We start from the raw sequence: 21,887 nt of genomic DNA, 5'->3' as shown, positions 1-21,887 counted from the left end.
GGCTCCCGTCTAGTGAGAGGAAGAAGAGGGGCAAAATTGTCAGCCTATTGGCTTCTGCTGATGTCAGCATCTTGGCTGGGTGGGATGGAGCCAGCCTTTGTAGGCAAGGTAGTACAGAAATTTAGATCATATGATATGGTCACAAGCTCATTGTTTTGGAATCCTGTGCTTATACTTGAGGTACTGTAAGTCTAGCAGAGTGTTGCTTATTAGTTGTGAACTATATGCTCTGATGAATTGCTTCATGAGAATCTGCAAATTAATTTTCTCTTGCTGCAGCTGATGTTCTAAACTAGCCAGCCTGGGAGGCTGGATCCTCTGGCCAAATATTTACCCAGCCTTTTGGATGCATTTTTCCAGCTTCTGCTGGGATTTATGTTCTGTATTAAAATCCTGACTTGGGTACCAGGTAACTACTTTTAAAAATAGTTGGCTGCAGTCATAAAGGTAAAACCTAGTGATGGTCTGTGAATACTAAAGTGGTCGGCTCTCATTTGCTGAGTATGTCCCAACATGATGTTAAAGCTGAGTATGGTCGAGGTCTGAGTGAATGTCAGCCCCAATGAAAGCAACAGGGATTGCAGGCACATGGTGGGTTAGTGATAGAATAAATGGGTTGTATTGGAAGAAAGGCCCTGCTGGCTCTGCTGCATTTTATGTCAGGAGGACAGGGATGAAACACATGTCAAACTGTTTGATATTGCTCTCACAGTCTGGAGATGTGTGTTTTTATCTTGAGGTATAATCTTTTTCAAATTCCCAGGCCTTTGGTTCATGGAAGCATAAAGGTGGCTTTGAGTGCCAGATGAGCCAAGAAACATAGCTTGAACTGAGAAAAGAACAGCATTTACTCCTTGGTAGGTTTTGTCTACTTTGGTTTATTTTCATTTTATTAAATGTACACAGACATGCTGGCAGCTTAAGAGTTCCCTTTAGGATATATACTAAATTCATTTGGATAAAAATGGAAGGAAGTAAGAGTTAGTAGTAGATTTGCATGTGTGCTTTACTTCATTGACTCACTTAAATAAAACATGAATAAGCAATGCTGTTATACAAGGTAGGATTTTTAGGTACTCTTGATCTTTCTAAGATGTCAGGAGTTCAGGTATCTTCTGACCTATACCATTCTTACATTCACCTCTCCTTGACTCAAGTGGTAAATAAGGTAGAGGTACTCAGGCATTAGTGCTATGGGCATATGAAAAAACTGGAAACATGTGCCTTTTCTCCAATAAGTGGTTGTCTTAGGACTCACATGGTAGTAGTGGTATCACTTCAGTTACGTGTTGATGTGTGGTATGTGAACCTTTTTTTCAGATGATCATGAACTTCCTCCTCAAGTGTAGGAGGTACTTGCAGAGAACAGAAGTCATCAGCTGGCCAAACTTTGCTCAGCTTTGCAATCAGAAGCTTTAGAAATAGGATGGCAATAGAGGGGCATTGATGTCAGAGCATTTCCTCAGTTGCAAGCAAGCACTTGTCCTTTCACCCCTAAGGGGATAAGGGAAATTGTTAAGGAAAAAAAGAAATCATGAAAAATTGGGAAACAAGGCCACATGGCATGCAGGGAGTGGACTTAATTGGTTGTACTGGGAAATCATCAAGAAAAGTCCCTTCTTTTGATTTGACTCACTCCAGACTGTCTTTCTCAAGTTGTCACTTGCCTGTGTGTGTGTGGTAGATTAAATGGCATCTGTTTCATGTTGCTGTAGAAGTATGTCTGAACATAGGAAGTAAAGGTTTTGGTTGATCACATTCTTTTCTTAGTAAAAGGTCTCCAGGGGATCATCCAATAAAGACTGGAAAGTACTACTATTAGAAATAAATGCAGAGCCCTTGAAATTAAATAAAGCTCACATGTAATTACAAAACCCACACAGAGATGGAAAACCAAAGCCAATTAGCAAATGGTATCGTTTGCCTCTCTGGGATTTTTGCTTACTGTCTCCACTTTTTATTAATACCAACAATGACTAGATTTGATTTTCAGTAATGCATTACTGTTTTGCCTTAGGGAATCAGATGCTGGATATTTCCATGTGCCTTTTGCAGAGACACAAGTTTTACAGATCCTGGTGTGAGTTGATCCAGCAGTTAGACACCCACACAGCTGCTTGTTCACGCCTCCTGCAGTGGGGTGGGGGTCACAACAGGAAGAATAAAAGCAAGAAAATGCCTGGGTCAAGGTAAAGAGAGTTCAAAAGTGAAGGAAGGAGGGTAGAGGGAAAGTGCTGCTCTCGCCATCTTTCATGATCAGACTGATGTCCAGCCAGACTCTGAGCAATGGCTATGCTGTTCCATCCCCTAGCCCAAGATTTTTATCTCTGAGCATGAAGATGCACAGTATGGAATATCCCTTTAGCGGGTTGTGTCAGCTGTCCCACCTCTGTTCCCTCCCAAATCCTTGCCCACCCTCATAGTGACAAACAAGAAGGCTTTGATGTTGTGCAGGCACTGTTCAGCAGTAGCCAAAACCGCTGGGGTGTTAAGTAATGCTGCTCTAGTTGCCAACTCAGAACACAGCAGGCATGGTCTCCTGTGAAGAAAGTGAACTCCATTTCAGCCAGAGGCTGTATACCACGTTTGGATATAGCCTTTCAAAATGAAGAAGTCCTTTCTTAGTGAGATGAATGAGGTGCTGCAGGTCTGATGACTGATGAGGATATTTCTGGCTATCTGAAGCAGGGTAAAATAAGGACAAGTCTGGAAATGTGTGAAGTACCAAAATAGGAATTGAAGTTATGTAAACCTTTACCTAAACTTAGGTTAAAAGTTTCACTAATTTTTTTTTTATCCCTCAAATGCTTAACAGTTTTGTAGAAATATCTTACAAATGGGCTTTAGTCAAGTATCATGACAATTAATGGACCTTCTGATACATTTCCAAGAATAAACTCCAAAGAGCTATCATATGAGCACTGAAAAGAGGGAAGAACTCTATTGCTTAAAAATTAGAGTTGAGTGGGAGAAAAATAAGAAAAAAGGAGGTGAGAGAGAAGGAAAAAACAACTTTCTGATTAAATGTTACTTAACTTTCTGCAGAACAAAGTAATCAAATAGCAGAACAGAAAATCTGACTGAAGGATCTCATATGAATTTTCATCCAAAGGTGGCACTAGCCTTTTACTGTTGGAGTTTTTGTGAGCTGGGAAATGCAGATACCAAGAAGCCCTCAACTAATCCAACGCTTACCATTAATCCCAAACAAACCATCATTAGTATCTAGATTTATCCTGCTTAGTCCTTGCTGGATAGTGAATTATGTAACCTTTGTTTTATTAACATTTAATGGAAGCTTATTATCAGGTCGGTTACCTCTGGAGTAAAAGGAAGGAAAAAAATGTAAATTTTCTGCTTTCTGTTTTTTTTTGTTGTTTGAGGGATTTTTAAGGATTTCTTTAAGAAGTGAGGGGATACTTTATGATAGTCCCCTAAATAAACTAACCTGAAACTCACTGAGTACATTGCTTGGCAAAGAACAGCTGTTAGAAAATTGCATAGCCCTTTTCTACTTAACTAGCAGATAATGTTGATAACATTATTTAGAAGAGGACTACAAAACCTAATCTTTTTGATACTAAAGAATTTGATGTGATGTTCAGGTGCAAAAATAGATACTTTAAAATCTTTTCAACAAAAGCCTATTCTTGTGTCCTCATACAGTGTTGCAGACTAGTTTTAGTAGCTGTGGTATGAATAAGATGACACAATTTCCACAGTCACGAAGCTCATAATGCTCAAGACCTTGGCCTGCTTTAGGGAGAGGAGTTGGTGCTGGAGTTGTAAACAAAAGTCACTAGGTGATCACTGCAGGGAGAGGTAAGCATTTGGAGGTTAAAAAATATGAAGGTATCCAATGCTATAGCCTGTTAGGATTTTTACATACTCATGAAGCAGTATTGCAGTGGCTGGTAAGTGAGTAATTTTGGAGCAGTTATCAGAGTTGCATCAGACTAAATGCTGATAGAAAAGGGGAGAAAAGTTTTGTAATTTGTGATGTAAATGTGTATGCTGAGCAGCAGACCTGCAGCAAATACTCTGTGATTTGAGCACGTCTAATGTGTGATGAGAGAATATGTTTAATTCTATTTACCAGATGTTTGCTTTCAATTTTTCTCTCATTTTTCCCAAATGATAATGGTTCATTATCAAATTGTCAACATTTTCTCAGTGTTGATAAGACTCCAGAGATGGGAGATGTCCCAGCAGTCAGTCTGAAGCATTATTTCATGCCCAGTCTGAGACAGAAGTGGTAATAGAGGCTCTACTATGGCAAGTGTTGGTACAGTGCTCTCGCCAGGCTATAGGCTGGACAGTCCTGACTTGATGTGAAACCTGAGGAAGCTCACTGAAGATCTCGAGTGCATTTTCAGCTGAGTCTTTGTGTCCTTCTGAGTTTACACAGCAGTTCAGCTCCTGTAAAAGGCTGAAGATTTTAACTGTTGGAACAAACTCCAGAAAGATGTTTTGCTTGTTTTGCTTGTTTGCTTTGTGCATGTGAGGTGTTGCATCAAAGTTGTGCCTGTGCTTGATTGCCACATCTGAGATCATCACTTGACACACTTTGATAATGATTAAATGCTATTCCAGAAGTGAGGGACTAATCAAAAGGAAATTTATTTTTTTAAGCTCTTCTTGGGAAGATTTCTGGCGTTTTTGGGTTTTTTGGTGGTGTGTTTGTTTGTGTGGTTTTTTTGGTTGTTGGTGGGTTTTTTGTTTTTTAAATAAAAAAGCTAATTGGTTCACTCACATAGTAAATGGATGATATCTTTACTGTTGATGAAAGAGCACTACAACTGTAGATAACCATTCCTAGTATTGAGTGAAATTTACAGCCTTTGTCTTCTAGGAAAACTTACACTGAGAATAGTATAAAATTAGAGAAACTTCCATGTAATTTTGAAGCCAATGTTTGATGTAAATAGAAACAAAAATGTTCTGAGGAATATGTTGCAACTACCTTTTTGTTTTGCTACTGCAAAACAAAAAAAAATCTGTGATATTTGATCCAAAGTCACTCAAGACATTTTCAAAATTTGGTAGAAAGAAAGCAACTCTTTTATTAGATTAAGTGACATATCTTGAAACTACAAATATTTTTGTAAGTACTTTTTTTTCTAATAAGAGATTCTGGTTTTGCCAAGAAATTTTATCTCTGGTGTCATTAGACCATCATAGCTACTGCAGTGATTTATACTCCTGAGAAAGACTTTGAATCATACAGAATTCTAATGAAGGTGTTTTGATGTATCTTCACATAGTATGAGTTTAATCTGCCTCTTGCAAAAAATAAATATGCTAGGATAATAAAATCACTGAATTACTGGGAAAAGTGCCAGGAATCTCATAAACTCACTAACACAACATTACAGCCACTTTCCTGTGGCTGTTATACCTGCTCGTGTCTGAGCACTTGGTATTCATTTAGATTATTTTGAAAAGTTCTGAACAAAAAACTAAAGTTAGGTATTTTCCAGATATTTCCAAGAATTGAATGTGTTTCATGTCAGCAAATGTGTAGGAAACTAAAAAATTGTGAATTTAGTACACAGTGATTTAAAAAAAATCCTGATGTTACCGCTGATTCCCAGATTAAATGAATCAAACTTTTTTGCAAGTAATTAGTTTTGACTCGACCATAATATTCAGTCAAACCCATAATGACAATTTCCTATCCCTTGAATCACAAGATTTGTATTAGTTCATCTGAGTGAATAGATCTTAGCTCTTTAAAATACTGTTTTAATAATGCATGTATTCTACCACCTTGCAGTCTGTGTGCTTGGATACAGATGGCTTGGCACATGCCAGTTTGTGTTGCTGTTGAATAATATTAGGAGAGAAGCAGAAATGTCAGTTAGAGGAAAGCATCAGAGACAGAGATTTGAGTATCAAGATCCTGCAAGGTATGCTTGACTTTATTGCCCTGTGTAGATATCAGCTATATTCCTCTTTCCTGTTTATCAATTGGAAAATAGGAATGCAAGAGTAATAAAAATATGGCTGCCTTAAGGGAAAGGTTAAGCAATAATTTATTCAGCTGATAAACATCCACATTGTGACACTTATACTAATAGAGTGTGCTTTGCTTGGCAGCTGAAGGGATGATAAAAGCCCGTCATCTCTTGGAAATGAATGACACAGGAGGTACGAAGCAACGTGTTAACAGTGAAGATAATTAACAATTGAGTGCAACAGCAGCTGGCAGGGTAGTTTCCCCACTGGGTAGAATTTCAGTTTGGAGGTGAAAGTCTTATGAAGCCTTGCTTCAACTCAAAGTTGTGAGTCTTATAAATAGTCAATTCAGAGCTGGATCAACCATGTGAAATCTTGTTCTCTGTGTGTGTACAGAAGATGTTGGTGGGTATCTGATCATCCCTTAGGGGGGATCTGTGAACATGAAATCTGATGCCTGATGCTTGCAATGTGTTCCAGGAGCCTTGGCTAAGAGACACAAATAATATTTCGTTGTGATTATTTAATCTATTTTATATCATACTAGATTAACTAGATCAGCTTGCGTGATCAAGCATGATTCATAATTTCATTGATTGCATGAAAATTATCTAAAAAATGAAAGCACAGGATAAACTTTGCTTCTTGCATTTAATTTTCTGATAAACATGGATAAAGGGATGAATTCTAAAGAACATGGACAGAGTTAAACTCTTGCATTAGAATGAGGATGGACTTCTGAACAGTTAATTCACAAAGATACGAAAGCACCAAGCACTTGCTGATTCTGAAGGTTTTAATACTGAGAAATCACCAAGGATGTTAGCAGAGTCCAGTTCTCAAATATAACAATTGCATTCAGAGAACTTGAATCCAGCTGGGATGTGAAGTTGTTTCCAGCAGGTGGAGTTGGTGCCAGCAGCATGTTGAGATGGGCGTGTGTTTGGAGTGGCTGGCAGCACGAGTTACTTGTGGGTAAAAACAATGTTGTCATGCCAAACCTTACAAAGGTCTCTGTGTGCCAATGTTCTGAGGTCCCAAAAAAAATGTGGGGATTCCTTTGATTTTAAACAATCCAACAAGCTGCCAGCAGAAGTGCTAACATATGTGGTTTATTCCTGCTCTCCCCACCTCCCTTCTTTACTATAGGAATTACTGTAATGGAGAGAGATCACCTATAGAATTCAGAATTCTTCTTCAGTGGTTTTGACCCCCAAATGAAACTTTAGTGGCAAAACAGCTGCTGTATGGTCTTCCAATCAGAGGTTCAGCAAAGAAACCCATTCTCTTGTAAGTAATATAGATAGAGAACTTTTTACAGATGTTGTTAAGTTTCTGTGTCATTTCTATTATTATGTTTTTAGGGAATTGTGCTATACTCTATTACTTTCTTTGCTAAGCACCCGGTATTCTCTGCTCCGCATTTGACAAGGTGGCAAAATGCTGCAACAGAAGAGAATCCCAAGATAAAATATTTGGGCAGAGCAGAGATCAGTGGCTTTCTCCCTAGCACCAGTTATGCTGAGACTGTGCCAGGTAGTAGGGAAAAGGTGAGTGTGCAACCCAGTGCAGCTGCCAGCAGCAGGGAGGACTCTGTTAGAGATCTGTACTGAGCAACAAATGCACGTGAAGTAGCAGGTGGTTATCTGAGCTAAGTTAAGAAAGATGTGCCTAGGCACATTAAATCCAGCTCGAATAATCTTCATCAGTGAGGACAGCAGATTTATGTTCTATGAACAGGCTGTGTCTGAAATAGCAGACACGGCTCCCAGAAGGGATTTTCACAGGCTTTGGCAGGCAGTCTCCAGAGGGATTTTCACTGGGTGGGTGTTCCCAGAACAGATCGTGCGCATTATTTTAAGGGAAAGTTAAGAAATGAAAGCATTTCCCCTCTCCTCGAACACTTGGCCAAGTCCAAAATCCTTCCTAGTCGGGTTCCTGCTCTGCTGACCTGCCTGCAAGATGCCTGACAAGTGTAGATGAGGCTGGGGAAAGTTCTTGCAGTGTAATGCTGGCTGTCCTTGTGTTAGGTGTCCAGGGACTGTGCTGTACCTATATGCCTGTGTTTAGGCACTGTAAAGATGAACTGAGGGAACTGGATGATGCTGGAGGAAGGGCAGCTTGCTTTGCTCCCTGAACCACAAACTGGGTGTGCTACCATAACCACACCCTGCCAGCTCTGTCCAGTGAGAGCACTGAACATTACTCTATTTTAAGCTCACCAGCACAAGGAGTCTTGTGGCTGAACAGAAGGAAATCAATGTAGCAGCAGCACCAAACACAGAAGCAAGACAGAGGGAGGGCATCTCTCCAAAGGTCACAGCTTTCCTCCTCTGCCCTAAACATATGGGGAAAACTATCTCTGCCAGCAGCTTCTTCCCATGGCTCTTGCAAACCAGTCACTGTGCTGACTAAGGAGGAAGTGGCTCCTAGAGAGTTTATTGAGTGTTCTCCTTGCCAGACCCTGTGTTTCTGTCTCCCTTCAGGCCAGCTGGGTTCTGCATCTTTATTGTGCAAAATTGGATCTTGCCCTGGGAAGTTAATGTGATTCATCTGGCAGGTGATTTTCAGGATGAATTCCAATAATGCCAGGGAGGTGAGGAAGGACAGACTGTGAGAAGCCACACAGTCCCACATATGTGGGAGTTATGGTGAGTTTTTACTCCAAAGCCTGAGCAAAATTGTGAAAAACTCCTTCAGCCTAAACATGGCTGCTTCTTAATCCACTCTTTCTTATCTACAAACTAATTACAAACAATCTCTAAAACAATCCCTGTGTCTGGTGTCCTGGAAATGCAGTGGCTGGTGAATGCAGCACTAGTGACTCCTACTGCAACACTATACCAAGGCACAATATCCAGGAAGGATGTGCCAGCTCAGAGTGCTACAATGCTCCATCTTGCTGTAGTTTCAGAGAACCTGATTAGTTTAAGGTAGAAGTAAAAAGGTTTTTTGGTTTGTTTCTATAATGACTTGTTGTGCCATTTGCTGCTTTTTATTCTTGGGTGCCACTCAGCTAGCCAGCAGCTCAGGTGCCTGCTTTTGCAGTAGCAGTAGGACCTGCAGCTAAACATCAGTGGTCCTGTGCCCTGGGGCAGCCTTGGCAGGATCCCCTTGCTTCCAGGGAAAGGTGGCCAGCTTTCTCTATGCTACACAATCTATATCTCTGTCATTTTACTTAACTGTACTTTGAGGATCTGGCACATACATTCATGCTTAAAACTATAGTGAACAGTACCCTGCTGGTGTCAATTGGCTTGAGTCCCTTGGAATCAGTGAAAGCTGTTTTATTCTGACTGGCAAAAAGGTTCATTGGAGTTTAAGATGTTGATAGCCACAGCCACAGGCATTTTACATCCTCAGTGATCAGTGGAAGTGAGATGAGAGGCTTAGTGCCCGTTTAATGTAAATATAGTGCCTCCAGTTGTGGTAGGACTACCCAAGATTTGTGTAAGGGTGGACATGGGGATTTATGTTCTCCCCTACATCACTCAGTGACACTTGTACCCAGATCAGAAACTGGGAAAGCAATGGCAAAACATTCATGGCACCATACTGCCCATTGATGTGGTTTCTCACAGTAGTTTTGCAGCCTGGTCATTTCAGGGAGTAGTTAATTATTTATTATTACTGCTATTGCTATTATTTGAAACTATTTATGATTGCACTGTTGCTTAGAGAACATCTCTGGATAATCAGGTTAAAAAAATCTTCTGAACACTGATGGAAAGCCTCTCATAACCCTATCTTTCCAGTTTAGCTAACTGGAAATATTAGAAAGCCTCTGCACTCCTACACAATTTAAGTTTTGAATCAGATTAGTTTTTAACAGTTGCCTTCACCTGTATTATTATTTTTTATTATTCTGATCTAATATTCATTTTTTTGAATCTGCTAATAACTGAGGGAAGTCCACAGACAGTGATAATGCAGAATATGTGCTTTAAGGTGTATTATCTATATTAGAAAAATCATCTTGACGGTATCTATGCCAGGTGTTTGTGTTAAAAATTATAAATCAGTCTTGGAGAATGCAGGGTTTAAGTTTTTTATATCTGGATTTTGCCTTCTGAACATGCTGCTCAGTGAAGTTTTGCAGTGTTTTAAGCTGGAGGTTTTCAAGCTCCAGTTCAACAAAGCCATGGTTGACCTGTTCCCAGTGTTGGAAACGATCCACCTTCAAGTGAGAGATTAAGGAGTCTCCTTCCAATGAAGATTTCTGGTTTTTTGAATCTGAATTACATTTATTGTCTTTTTCCACAGTCATGAAAACTCAGCTTTTACAACTACATGAAGTCATGAAAGCATAAAGGAAACCTTCTAAAGCTGAGACTTGAAATACCAGGGATGGCAGTGCTAAAGAACAGCAGGGCCTGAGAATAACTTCATAGCAAACTTGAAGGCAGTCTCAGCAAGTTTCTGATTTTAACTTGAGAGCAAGCCTGAAAAAGATACTTTGGGACCTTATTTGGGGAATATTGAACAAGACAAAGTGACACCCAATATGATAATAAAGATTTTTCCCAGCTGTATAACTTTAGGATTCTGTCCAGTGGGGGATTCAGCAAGAATGATTCCCTGAGTAACATGAATATAAACACTTTGCTCTTTATAGAAGTATGTGGGAAAGTAAGGCTGTCGGCTATATAATGTGCTGCGGAATCACCAGCATAACAATTCTGATCAGACCTGACACCTCCCATCTGTTTCTATATGCAGTCTGTTCAGCATAAATCATAAACAGATGGTGTCATGGTGTCAGTGTCTCACAAGTCATGCTGCAGTCACCAGGTGTTAGCTAGGACTCACTCAATGCCTAACTTTGCCGCTTTACCCTTAACTGTTGAGTGTGTTTCATCCGTAGAAATAACCTTTTATCCCTCTGAAGCCAACTGCTTGCTGGTTTCCATGGTGTGGGTGGCCAGAGAACAGGTTTTTCCACCAGCCAAGCTGTTCATCTTCCAAAGCTCCCTGGCTGCAGCACCATTGTCAACAAGTTTTCAGAGGATCAGGGGCTGGTAATGCATGCTGACTCCCTCCAACCCATTTCCCATCTCTTTGCCACCCACATAGTTAGCCTGATTCTCAGAGCAGCACATGCTTTCACTCTCTCATCCTACTAATTTGTTAGCTGAGGTAGCCAGTCCTTTGCTTTACTCCACTTGATCTCACAAGCTAGGCAGGGCTGAAGAATAGCCTACCTTCATGTAAAAAGCCTCCCATCAGTCAAGAATTTTGAAGGATTGGATAATGGTGATGTAGGGCTTAACCCTTATTATTTGTGACTACTGTTGAACATCTGGCACTTTAGTGGGAGTTGTTTCTGGTTCAAAATCCAATCAGCTAAATTCTTCCTCTCTGATTTCTCCCTGAAGTTGCAGCTGAGCATATTCAACTACATTTGAATGACTGAAATTAATTTTTCTCTTTTGTGGTTTCCTCTTCAGTTGCATCAAAGATTGAGTTTGAAAATCTTTCTAATGCTCTGACTTAGAGCCCAATCAGCAAAGCTGTAGGAAACTCCAGATTTCTTAATTCTTCTTGATAGTGTTGAGATCCAGAGTCCTGGCTGTCCTGTTCAGCAGGAGACTGCTGCTTCAAAGCTTGGATCTAAGTCTGAACCTGACCAGTTCAAATAGCTGGGAATCATCTGTGCCTCAGTTTAACTGATACCTCTGTCAGACTCCTGGGCAACTGCTTTTAGCAGTGCAGCTGCAACTCTGGGATGTGACATTGGCTATTAATGGCTCTGTCCCAGAACCCATGACACAGGATGGACTTTGTCCAAGGGTGAATGACTCTTAGTTTGCAGAGGCAAAGCTCCAGGATATTAATTCCTCACCTCAGCAGCAGCTTTAGTTCTTCCTGGATTTCTCCAAAGTCTTATGTTTGAGAAAACCACCATGTGAGAGTCAACAGCACCTGAAAGTCTTGCAAATCAGAACAGCCAAAGTTCATCTGCTGTCCTGTCACTTTGACATGTGTGTCTGTGTTCAGAAGTGAGGCATTGCATTGCTGATTTATTTCAAATCAAGCAACAAGAGACAAAACTCCAAAGCAATTTTCAGCCTGAGTAATCACTGCAAATTTGCTCCAAATGTTGAACAGATGGAATCTGTATATGACTTCTCTGAGTATAAACACAAGCACCCTCTCATATTTCAATTGCTGATGTAACAACACAATGTGGCTCTTACTAAAGGGAAGGTACATGAATTTGGGGGTCTGATTATTTGTTTTCTCAGTGCAGTAAAAGATCTGGTGTATTCACTTGCAAATAACACATGACACTTGCCAATTGATTCCTCTCCATTCAAATATTTAATCAGCAGAGCAGTAGCATGAGTTTACTGCAAAAGGAGTACCATTGATATCAAAACAAATTTGGGTTTAATTTGGCTTCTCCTTGTGACATTTGGTCACTTTTGATATGCAAACTGACCTGAAAACAGAAGTGGAAGAGAGGGGGTTCTTTTATTGAGTTGTGGCCTCCTCCTCAGCTGAAGAGGAAGGAGCCTGGCAGTCCCCAAACAGGGCCCATCCACAGTCTCCTCACTTCCTCTCTGGCTTTAGGAAAGTCTCTTACCTATTCATGGTTGTATCTGTGAACTGAGAAAAGATGGTTTGAGATCTGTTGATGAAAAACATACAAGTTAATAATCTGACTATTGTGGTTTAAGATGAGGATTTCAAATTGGAGAGTGAGGCTTTGTTCTACCTCTGCTGCTGGTGTTTGAGGCTCTTCATAAACACTGTAGTAGCAAAGGAGGAATAGGGATAAGACTCCTCTACTTCTCAAAGGAATGACTGGAGACCCCACAGTCTTCTAGTGGGTTGTCTGGGACTGGTTACCCTGACTCTTCAAAGGTGCTTCCCAGAAGGGACCTGTGCCCTCCTCACCAGTACCTCCAGAGGTGACTGGGATCACAATATTCCTGTGAGTGTGTGGAAACCAGTTGCTGCTTCCTCTCTCAATACCTGGCTTTAACGTCTCTATTTTCCTTCTACTCCAAGAAATTAGCTGGAATATTCTTCTCACCTTCTTCCCTTTCACTGCAGTGAGTCTCCTGGTACTGTTCTCACCTCCTGAGCACCTGTGATTGCTACCCTTTTCCCTCTTCCCCCACTGTCACCTCCAGTCCTGTGCATGATGGGAGGTATCCCAATACTACCCCACTTGCTGAATCCCCAGTGCAGCAGGACTCCTCTTTCAGAAAACTTGAGCTACTGCAGATGAGTGACCTGAGCTTTTCCTGCCACCTTTTCCCAGTCACATAAATTCATTACATCCAAAACATATCCTGAGTGGAAGAGGGGCCAAGCAGCCAGGTGATTGCTGTAGCTGATTGCAGCATCTGCTGGAGCCTCATTAGTGTTTTAGCTTTCGGACATAGTTGTGGGATAGATTTGCCATCTTCATTTGCTTCCAGCAAAAGCTGCTTTAGGCTTACACATGAGGCCAAGTATCCCAAGGGAGGATTTAACATGGCAGACCTATGTTTTAATGTTTTACATAGTGTTTGATAAGAAAACTAGCTGTCATTTGCTCTTAGTCAGTTGACTAGAACTTCAGCAGATTCCAATACTTATGGCAAATTTCTTTCCTGCTGAAGATGCTGAAGGTGTCAAAACCTCACACATAGTACGATGTTTGTGAACATGCTATATTCTGAAATGTGTGCAGGATTTTCCAGCTTCCGCTCTTTCCTTTTAGATTTACTAATATCATCTATATAGAGACATGCGGATTTTCACACCTTAAACTTCTTTTTACTTCTCTGTTATCCTCCTCTTCTGTTTAATAGATGTCTTTAGTCTCTTCACTGTTGGCAGGTTCTCATCACCAGCCTCCACTCTGGATCTAGTTATATCTGCTTGAATTTTTTTAACTTTTCATTTTTTTTTTTCTCCATTAGAAAGAGAAAGGTGAGGAGGGTTAAAGCAGTGTTCCCAGTAGACATCTTCCAAGGGACTTATCCTGTGGCTGTGGAAATCAGTTGTTGGAATCTCTCAGCACTGCCCATTGCTGTCATAAAATGCAGAAGTTGGCCCATGAGCTTCCTATGGTATCACTTTGCTGAGACTGCTGCCTTGTTTGTGAGCTCTGGCTGATCTGTTATTTATGACAAGCACTTGCTGTCTCCCCTTTGAAATCTATTATACTGATGAGGTGTCAAAATATATCTCAATAATATTTGTAAATGAGAAACTATAATCTAGGGGTAAATAGCAATTTGTGATTTTGTTTTTTCACCTTTGCCATTCCAAGTCTGTCCTCTGTGTGTTTGTGCCCTCCGATATGTGAGCAACTACTTTCAAATGTACAGATTCAGTCAGATTTTTGTTGCTTTGAGTTATTTTTTGCTGTTTTTTAGTGATGAATGCTGTGTCATAGCTTATAAGTCACAGGATGGTCTCCAGATTCTCACATGATCAAGTAAAGGAAATTTATTTTAGTGCCCCAAAGCTCCTGCTAGTCCCTGCATGCTATGTACCTTTTTCAGTTATGTGCTGAGAGGCTGCATAAATCTTTTCAGGTCGTATCATTGCTGAGCCTCAATATCCTTTAACTGGAACCTCATCACCCAAAATGGGCTTTCATCTTTGCTGGCTGCTTTCCATTTGATGTTCTGCCGCTGTGAATTGGGAACTGATGAGTTTCATCACACTGTTGCTATTGGGTGGATTTAATAACACTTTGCAGTCTGATACAGCACCTTCCCAATACTAAGCTAGGTAGTTCTTCTAGTAGTGCTATTTATGAGAATTAAATGAAAGCACATTCAAAGATATAGGTATCTTCCAAGTGATGGAAAAAAATAGCCTTGCTTTTCACTCCACTCCATGATACAGAAAGCCACAACTGAAAAAAAATGCAGACTTTGGAAAATCAGGATAATAAAATCTTGTTGAAAAAGTGATCATTCACTTGTTTAGGGCTGAGATTTGTCTTGGACCTTGTGTCGCAAATTCTGTGAGGAAGGTAGTACCAAATGTTATTGCTCTGATGCTGTGCTTTAGAGCTTTATCCCTCCTCAATATTGCTGCCCAAGGGTAATCTACAATATCATGGGTTTAACCCAAGATTAAACCCAGTAACAGCCTTTAACCCTGCATGTGTTTCATCCTGCTACCAAGGGAGAGGACTTGTCTTGTAGGATTTGTCTGGTTTAATTTTTCAAGACCCAGGTCATGAGCAAGCATTTTTCCTCTTGACCAGTGTCACTGAGAAAGTGGTCACTTTTCCTTTTACAGTTTAGTATCAGATGGAAAATGTTTTTCTGAAGAAAGAGCAAGGAAGAGCATGTCCCTGGGGACCTGACCTCAGTCAGGATGTGGTGCTGCAGATGCTGCTGAAAGAATGACCACTTGAAAGATCATGAGATCTGTGTAGTATTTCAAAAGCTATCTGCTTGCTCAACCGAATGAAACATAAGAAAGGAGGTCATGCTGAATGTGACTGTATTGTTTTTACAAAATCAGAGTATGCTTTTTCAAACTAGGTAAACTTCTGTACATGTGTTTTGTCATCTGAATAATATTTAGCCCTATTGGCACTTTTTAACTTTCTGTATATTTTCAACTGCTGCAGAATTTTAAATCCTATCTATTTAATATAGCTTTCACTGTTTGAATCCTTGAAAAAAACTTGAAGTGTTCCCTGTACTTACACTTTTGAGAGCTGAAGCTGTGCCAGAATGCCTTCACAGATCCTGAAAATGGTAATTATAGAAATGGAAGTTAGATGTATGCACCAGGAACCTGAGGAGCTGCAATGTTTGTAGCTGCAAATATATCCATGGCCTAGGCAAGTTTAGCATGGTGGTTCTTGATAACAGAGAGGCATGTAAGAAATGTGGACCAAAGCAAGAACTTTTCCTTCCTTTCCCATTATTCTTGTTATTTGCAGTATTACTTTTGGTCACACATGGCTTCTCAGAGGAAAGCTCCCACTTAAGTCTCCTACTGGTCTGTGTTTAATTTTATGTGACAACTTGAACTGCAGAAGGCAAAGAGAAATAAGGGCCATACTGGGGAGAATAGGACCAGAAGGCTGCTGGGTAAGCAAATGATAACTTAGACATGGTGAAGTCTTCTTTTTCTACATGGAAAATGCTAATTAAAAATAAAATTCATAGACATCAAATTCATAAACATCAGTGAGATTTTTTTTTCCATTCTCAGCAAATGTACTCCAGGAAATAGCCAAACTCACCTTAGCAAAACTTATCTATTTTGCTTTCCAAGAGAAAAATGTATTTTTTTAAAAAAGAGTATTTAGAAAAGTATTTGGCTGAAACATGCTATAGTTTCTCTTCAGATAATATAAATCTTTCATATAAAGGGTATACTTTCTGTTGAATAAGTTTTGGAATAAAATTTCTGGCCAGCCTCAGTCTTTATAATCAGCACTGCAGCTGGTCTGCAGCCTCAAATCAAGTAGATTGTAGTCATGCTGCAAACGACCTTCTTCCTCCAGTGTTTCTGAAAGTTGCTGCTTTTTCACTGAATATTTTTGACTTGGTTGTTCCTGGTGTGTGGCAGCTTTGCATGTAACCAGAGCACTTCTCCTGTGCTGTATATAGCTGGTGCTACAAGTTCTGCCTCTCCAAAGGCAAGCAGGCTGCCTGGGAGGATGAAAACCTAAAGCCTGGGTGTCAGGCTGTGTTGTACTCTATAGGAATCTAACCTGCAGAAAGAGAGCCCAGCACAGCTTTGTGATTCCCATGGTGTTGATGTTCTCCTGGCAAGTGTTAAAGCAGCCCCCGACTTGGCTTGGCAGCACATTTACCCTGGTTATATCTCCCCAGAGCCCTTCTGCAGGCAGTTTCTCTCTGCAGGACTTGTACCCTGGGCATTAACAGCACACAGAGTTTATCTTGTCTTCTCAACACTGCCTGAAGATTTATTTCTCCATGCAGTGACGATGTGTACCTGCTTCTTGGAACACGTTTGTGGCATCTTTGTGTTCCTGGAGCTGTACATGGGCACTGTTTTGATAGCCTTAATCTAGTCCAGAGGAAGTTAGTAAGAGAGCCATGAAGTCACTTCTCTCTTTAGTGAGCTATGTAACGTATTATGTGACTTTGAGTGAAAGAACACATTTAGCTTATATGGTATCTCAACAATCCTGTCTTTGTTGAGTTGTGATGTCGCTGGAGATGAAGGTCTTGCATTGCTGATCTCTAACAAGGGCATTTTCTGCAGATGATCTTTGAATAGATGAACAGAGACTCTAACAAACATCCTGAAGACATTTATATATATTTTCAAACAAATTTAGTAGCTAGATATTTTTCCTAACAAATGATGGCTTGTTTATGATAATTGAAGTAATTGTTTTATTCTTCTTTCCACATAATTTTGTGGTAAATAATTTCTTTGATCCATCACAAATCTGTTGAGAACAATTAGAGAAGAACAAAAATATAAAAAGCCTTCACACCCAAAGTGCTGCTCTGCCTCCCTCATTTTTCTCACAGCCATTAGCTGGTCAGTGCCCTAGTTCAGTGGTGGTGGTATCTGAAAATATTTCTGTTGTTTTCTAGAAACCTTTTTGTATGAACAGTATCAAAAAGATGACAGGGAACATTCACATGTATTATTCACTGTTAATACCAATACCCTCTTTTGGTCTTTTCATAAGCACCACCAGGTGAAGGAATCTGTGCTGACCTGCAACAGTGCAACCTACTTAGCTCTGCTTTGTGGTCCTAAGTAAAGGACTGCTCAAAACTTTTTGCAAAGGCTATTCAGTAACTTTTTTTTTTTTTTAATCAAAGAGATAATGTTGGGTTTTTAAAATGCCTTACTTGCCTAAAATTTCGAATTTTTAAAAAAACAGGATTGTGTAAGAAACTTTCATATCCTTTTCCTTGGTTCTTTTAAATTTTGCCTGGGGAAAAAAAATCTGATAAATTTTTAAAATTTTTTGAAACAGTCTCTCTGTGGCCTCATTTCTTTACAGGGCCATATACCCTGATGCATTTATGAAAAGCATGCTGATGGCTCTGCATAATTCAGCTATGGTCCTTCTCGGAAAAAAACATCTTGATGGGATAATTTCCACTGCAAAATCAACTACTCACTTATAGATTCATCCTTCTCCATTGTAGGTAACTAACCTAACTGAGGTTTTAGGGGGATCTTACAAAATTATACCTCATTTCTCTCTATTATCAGTAGAATCCAGGGGTGGCAGAGCTCTTGACTTGCTTGGCTTAAGTTACATGTCTGAACACAGAAGTGTGGTGGGATGAATCCAGGTTACTGCCCCTTGCCCTTTGTCCATCTGGAGTGGAGCTAAAAACAGCATCACAGAGCACAGGGCCCAGTTTCATGTGTTGGAGGCTGCTCTTGTTATTCACAGTAAGGTTTGCTGCAGGATTTCCTGTGTGCTCTTTGAGTCCTCTCTGAAAGCAGAACTGGTGTTTTCTGGACAGGCTTTTTCCTAGTGCTTAATGTCCTCTCCAAGCTCTGTGGACTGCAGTGAATTGATTGCTTCATCTCTGATTTACTATTACTCACCTTTTGCTATTGGAAGTTGAGGGAGGGAAGGAGAAAGGGCAAAAATACCTATAAGATTAGGCTCTTGGGGTTAAAAGGTTATCTGCACTTTTAGAGTTCCTCTTTTGCTGACATACAGTCCTTTTCTGGGAGGGTGTTTGAGTATAAGACTCTGTGTCCACATAGCTAAATAAACCAACATCTGGTAGTGAGCTTTAGCACTGGACAGTAATTATCCATGTCACTTAGTTGGCAGGTTACTGCTGTCTGTGGCTGAGCTATGCCAGTTGGCAGTTGGCATGGCTAAGGGAAGATGGTGCTCCAGAGACCATCCCTCACAACAGCTTTGTGTGGCTGTTGTGATGTGTGCCCAACATCCCTCACAGTATTTCCCATGATGGAAAATACTGTGCAGTGTCTGACCCCTCCTCTGTCCCCTGACATGCTTCAGCAAGCTTGGCTTCCTCCAGCACTCCTGTAATGCCCTGCTACATGGTATAGATATTTCACCTGCACTTTCTATAAAATCATCACTCTGCTGAAATCACATAATGTGTTTAAGTCATCTTATTTCAGGCCTTTTGAATTAAACCATCACCTGTCCCAGTTCTTAAGGACACAAAGCTTCAGAGGACATTTATGATCTGGTCTATGCAGTGGGGATATGAAGATGAGCAGAAGGCTGAAACACTTCTCCTGTGCAGAGAGGCTGAGAGAATTGAGGTTGTTCAGCCTGAAGAAGAGAAGGCACCTTCGAGTACCTAACTGGCTCAAGAAAGGTGGAAAGAGACTTTTTATAAGGGCACGTAGCAACAGGACAGGGGGAGAATGGCTTCAAACTGGAGAAGGGTGGGTTTGGATTGGATATTAGAAAGAAATTCTTTGTTTTGAGGGTGGTGAGGCCCTGGAACAGATTGTCCAGAGAAGCTGTGGAAGCCCCATTCCTGAAAGCCTTCAGGGCCAGATTGGGTGGGGCTTTGAGCAACCTGGTCTAGTGAAAGGTGTGGCCCATGGCATGAGAGATGGAATGAAATCATCTTTAAGGTGCCCTCCAACCTAAACTGTTCTGATTTTATGACCCACTGTGGTTCACTTGGCCCCAGTCCCAGTCCTGTTGTGATTTAGCCAGAGAGGCTAGAGGTCTGGAGTCAGGTACCTCTGTGGGGGAAGGGCAAATGACAGGTGACTGTAAGACCTGGAACTGAGGGAGCTCCTGGTGTTCAGGAAAAATGGGGAAGAGACAACTGCAACACAGAGGCACTGGCAAAAAGCTCTTTTTTGGGCCAAAAGTAATGTCATTTTAGGATTTATGAAAGCTGATTGTGCAGCCAAAAATGTTGCTCTGAAAAGAAGTTTGAAGGAGCCTCTGTCTGTTGGGATTTATCTGCGCTGTTTGTCCAGGTGTCCAGCCTATAGTCTAGGGCAAAAGTCACGTTTTTTATGTGTCCTCTTTTAGGTTTCTAGAAGGTCTTTAAATCCTAGTAAATAAAACACACCCTGAAATCAGATAGATAACTACACATGGATTAATAACTCTCCCCTTTGGGCAGGGGCTTCTGGGGGAGGTTGATATACTAAGCATCTTTTAGCTTTCTTCTTTTTTCCCTTTTTTTCTCCACAGTGCTATTTGGTACCAGAGTTAAATGCAGAAATTTTGCCCACTGGGAACTTCTGCACATTTGACACCTCTCTGAGATCTGACACTGACTGCTAGAACAAAGCTAGAGTAGAGAAACTTGATAACAGATGTGAATTTATCTATCAGATATCAGAATCTGTTCAGAATAACAGCAGGAAAAAAAGAAACTTATTTCTGATAATTTTCCTTCATGCAAGTCTGCAAGGTTTTTTCTCCTCAGAAATAGAAAATGGGAAGTACTTTTTGGTCAGACACGTCCTCTAAATTCTGTGGTTTGTTCTCCTTATAACTGCAGTTGCTGACTAGAAACAAGTGATTACTGTTTTTTATTGTTGTTTTTAGAACATAGATATAAATGGTGCAATAAAAGCAGAAGGGACAAAATAGTGTACTGCTTCAAACTTTCAATGTTTTGAAAACAGCTACTCAAGTCAGGCTCATGCACTAAGCTGTGGTGTACCTGCTGATACTGTCAAGAGTTGGGTGTATGTGTCTGCAGTGTGTTAACAGCAAATCTGAGGTGACAGGTTTTACAAGTAAGTCAGATATTTGTATATCACAACCTGTACCAAAACACACTGGCTGCATTTCCTAAGGCTCACTAGGAGGCATGAATCTGAAATTTTCAGTAAGCCACTAGCCATAGGTTCTAACAGCTGGAAATTATGAAGTGTTATCAACTAATGAATGCAGAGTTAGCAGCTCACTGAATGCTAATACGGCAATGCTGGGCAGCCCTAACGGTCCTTCTGCAACCAATTTAATTTTTTAAACTCCTTATCCTTGTCTCCAGTATAGGACAGTGGGTGATCATGTTTGCAGAAAAGATCCACTGATGAAGAGATCCAGGTTATAACTTAGGGATATGGTTGTTTGCCTACAGGCTGTGAGCAAGCATTTTCTTTGTTCTTGTTTTGCAATGGCCTACTTGTTCTCCCCTTCTCCTTGTATGTGGCATTCCTTTTAAGGGATCCCAGTGGGAAGGGCTGTAGGAGATAGCCTCAGTGACATCTGTATTCCTGTGCTGAATATCTCCTGTTGGCTGATTACAGTAGCCCAGTGGCAGGCTCAGCAGTGTGTGTGCCCAACATTCTTCATTGTCTACATACAACAGCAGTTCATTCCCTCTGAACCATAATGTCCAAGCAGAAGCCAGTGCTCTTCTTTTGCTTGTTTTATGAAATTGAAAGTAATATTTATGTGATGTTCATTGGGACTCAATTCCTCTAGGTTCACTCACTAGGTTTAATCAGCATTGCTCAATTTTAGTAGCTTTCTACTGACCCTCAGGACTATAATAAAACCTGAAACAGAGCAATTTATTTGCAAGCCTTTAGGACAATGCAGATCTTTTCTGAAATGCATCCTCCAGGAGCATAGAAAGTAATAGTTTTCCATTTCACCCACAAAGAAAGATGAAGTTTAATTTTTAGTTAGACTTTCACACATTCACAGCCTTCCTCTCTAGGTTTTACTTAATGCCACAAAGCTTTCCAAGCTTCCAGAAAAAAAGCCAGAAAGGACTGAAAGAGGAAGAGGTTTCCACAGGACATTTGGGTTATGCATGGAGTGGTCTTTCTGTAGCTCAAATATTGTACCAAATCCTCCTGGTCCAGCACTGCAGCTTCCCTGGCAGGAGTAGGGAGTTTGATGGGTGCTTCCACCATGGTGGGATGCACTACATGAGGCCAAGCAAAACTCAGCTACTCTCCCCCCCTCAGTTCTGTCACCAGTCTTGAGCCTCAAATGCAAGAACTTCTGCTCTAACCTTTGCTGGGATAGC

Source organism: Sylvia atricapilla, chromosome 6, assembly GCF_009819655.1.
Source record: "Sylvia atricapilla isolate bSylAtr1 chromosome 6, bSylAtr1.pri, whole genome shotgun sequence".
Lineage (NCBI taxonomy): Eukaryota > Metazoa > Chordata > Aves > Passeriformes > Sylviidae > Sylvia > Sylvia atricapilla.
Note: the sequence above shows the minus strand (reverse complement) of the source record.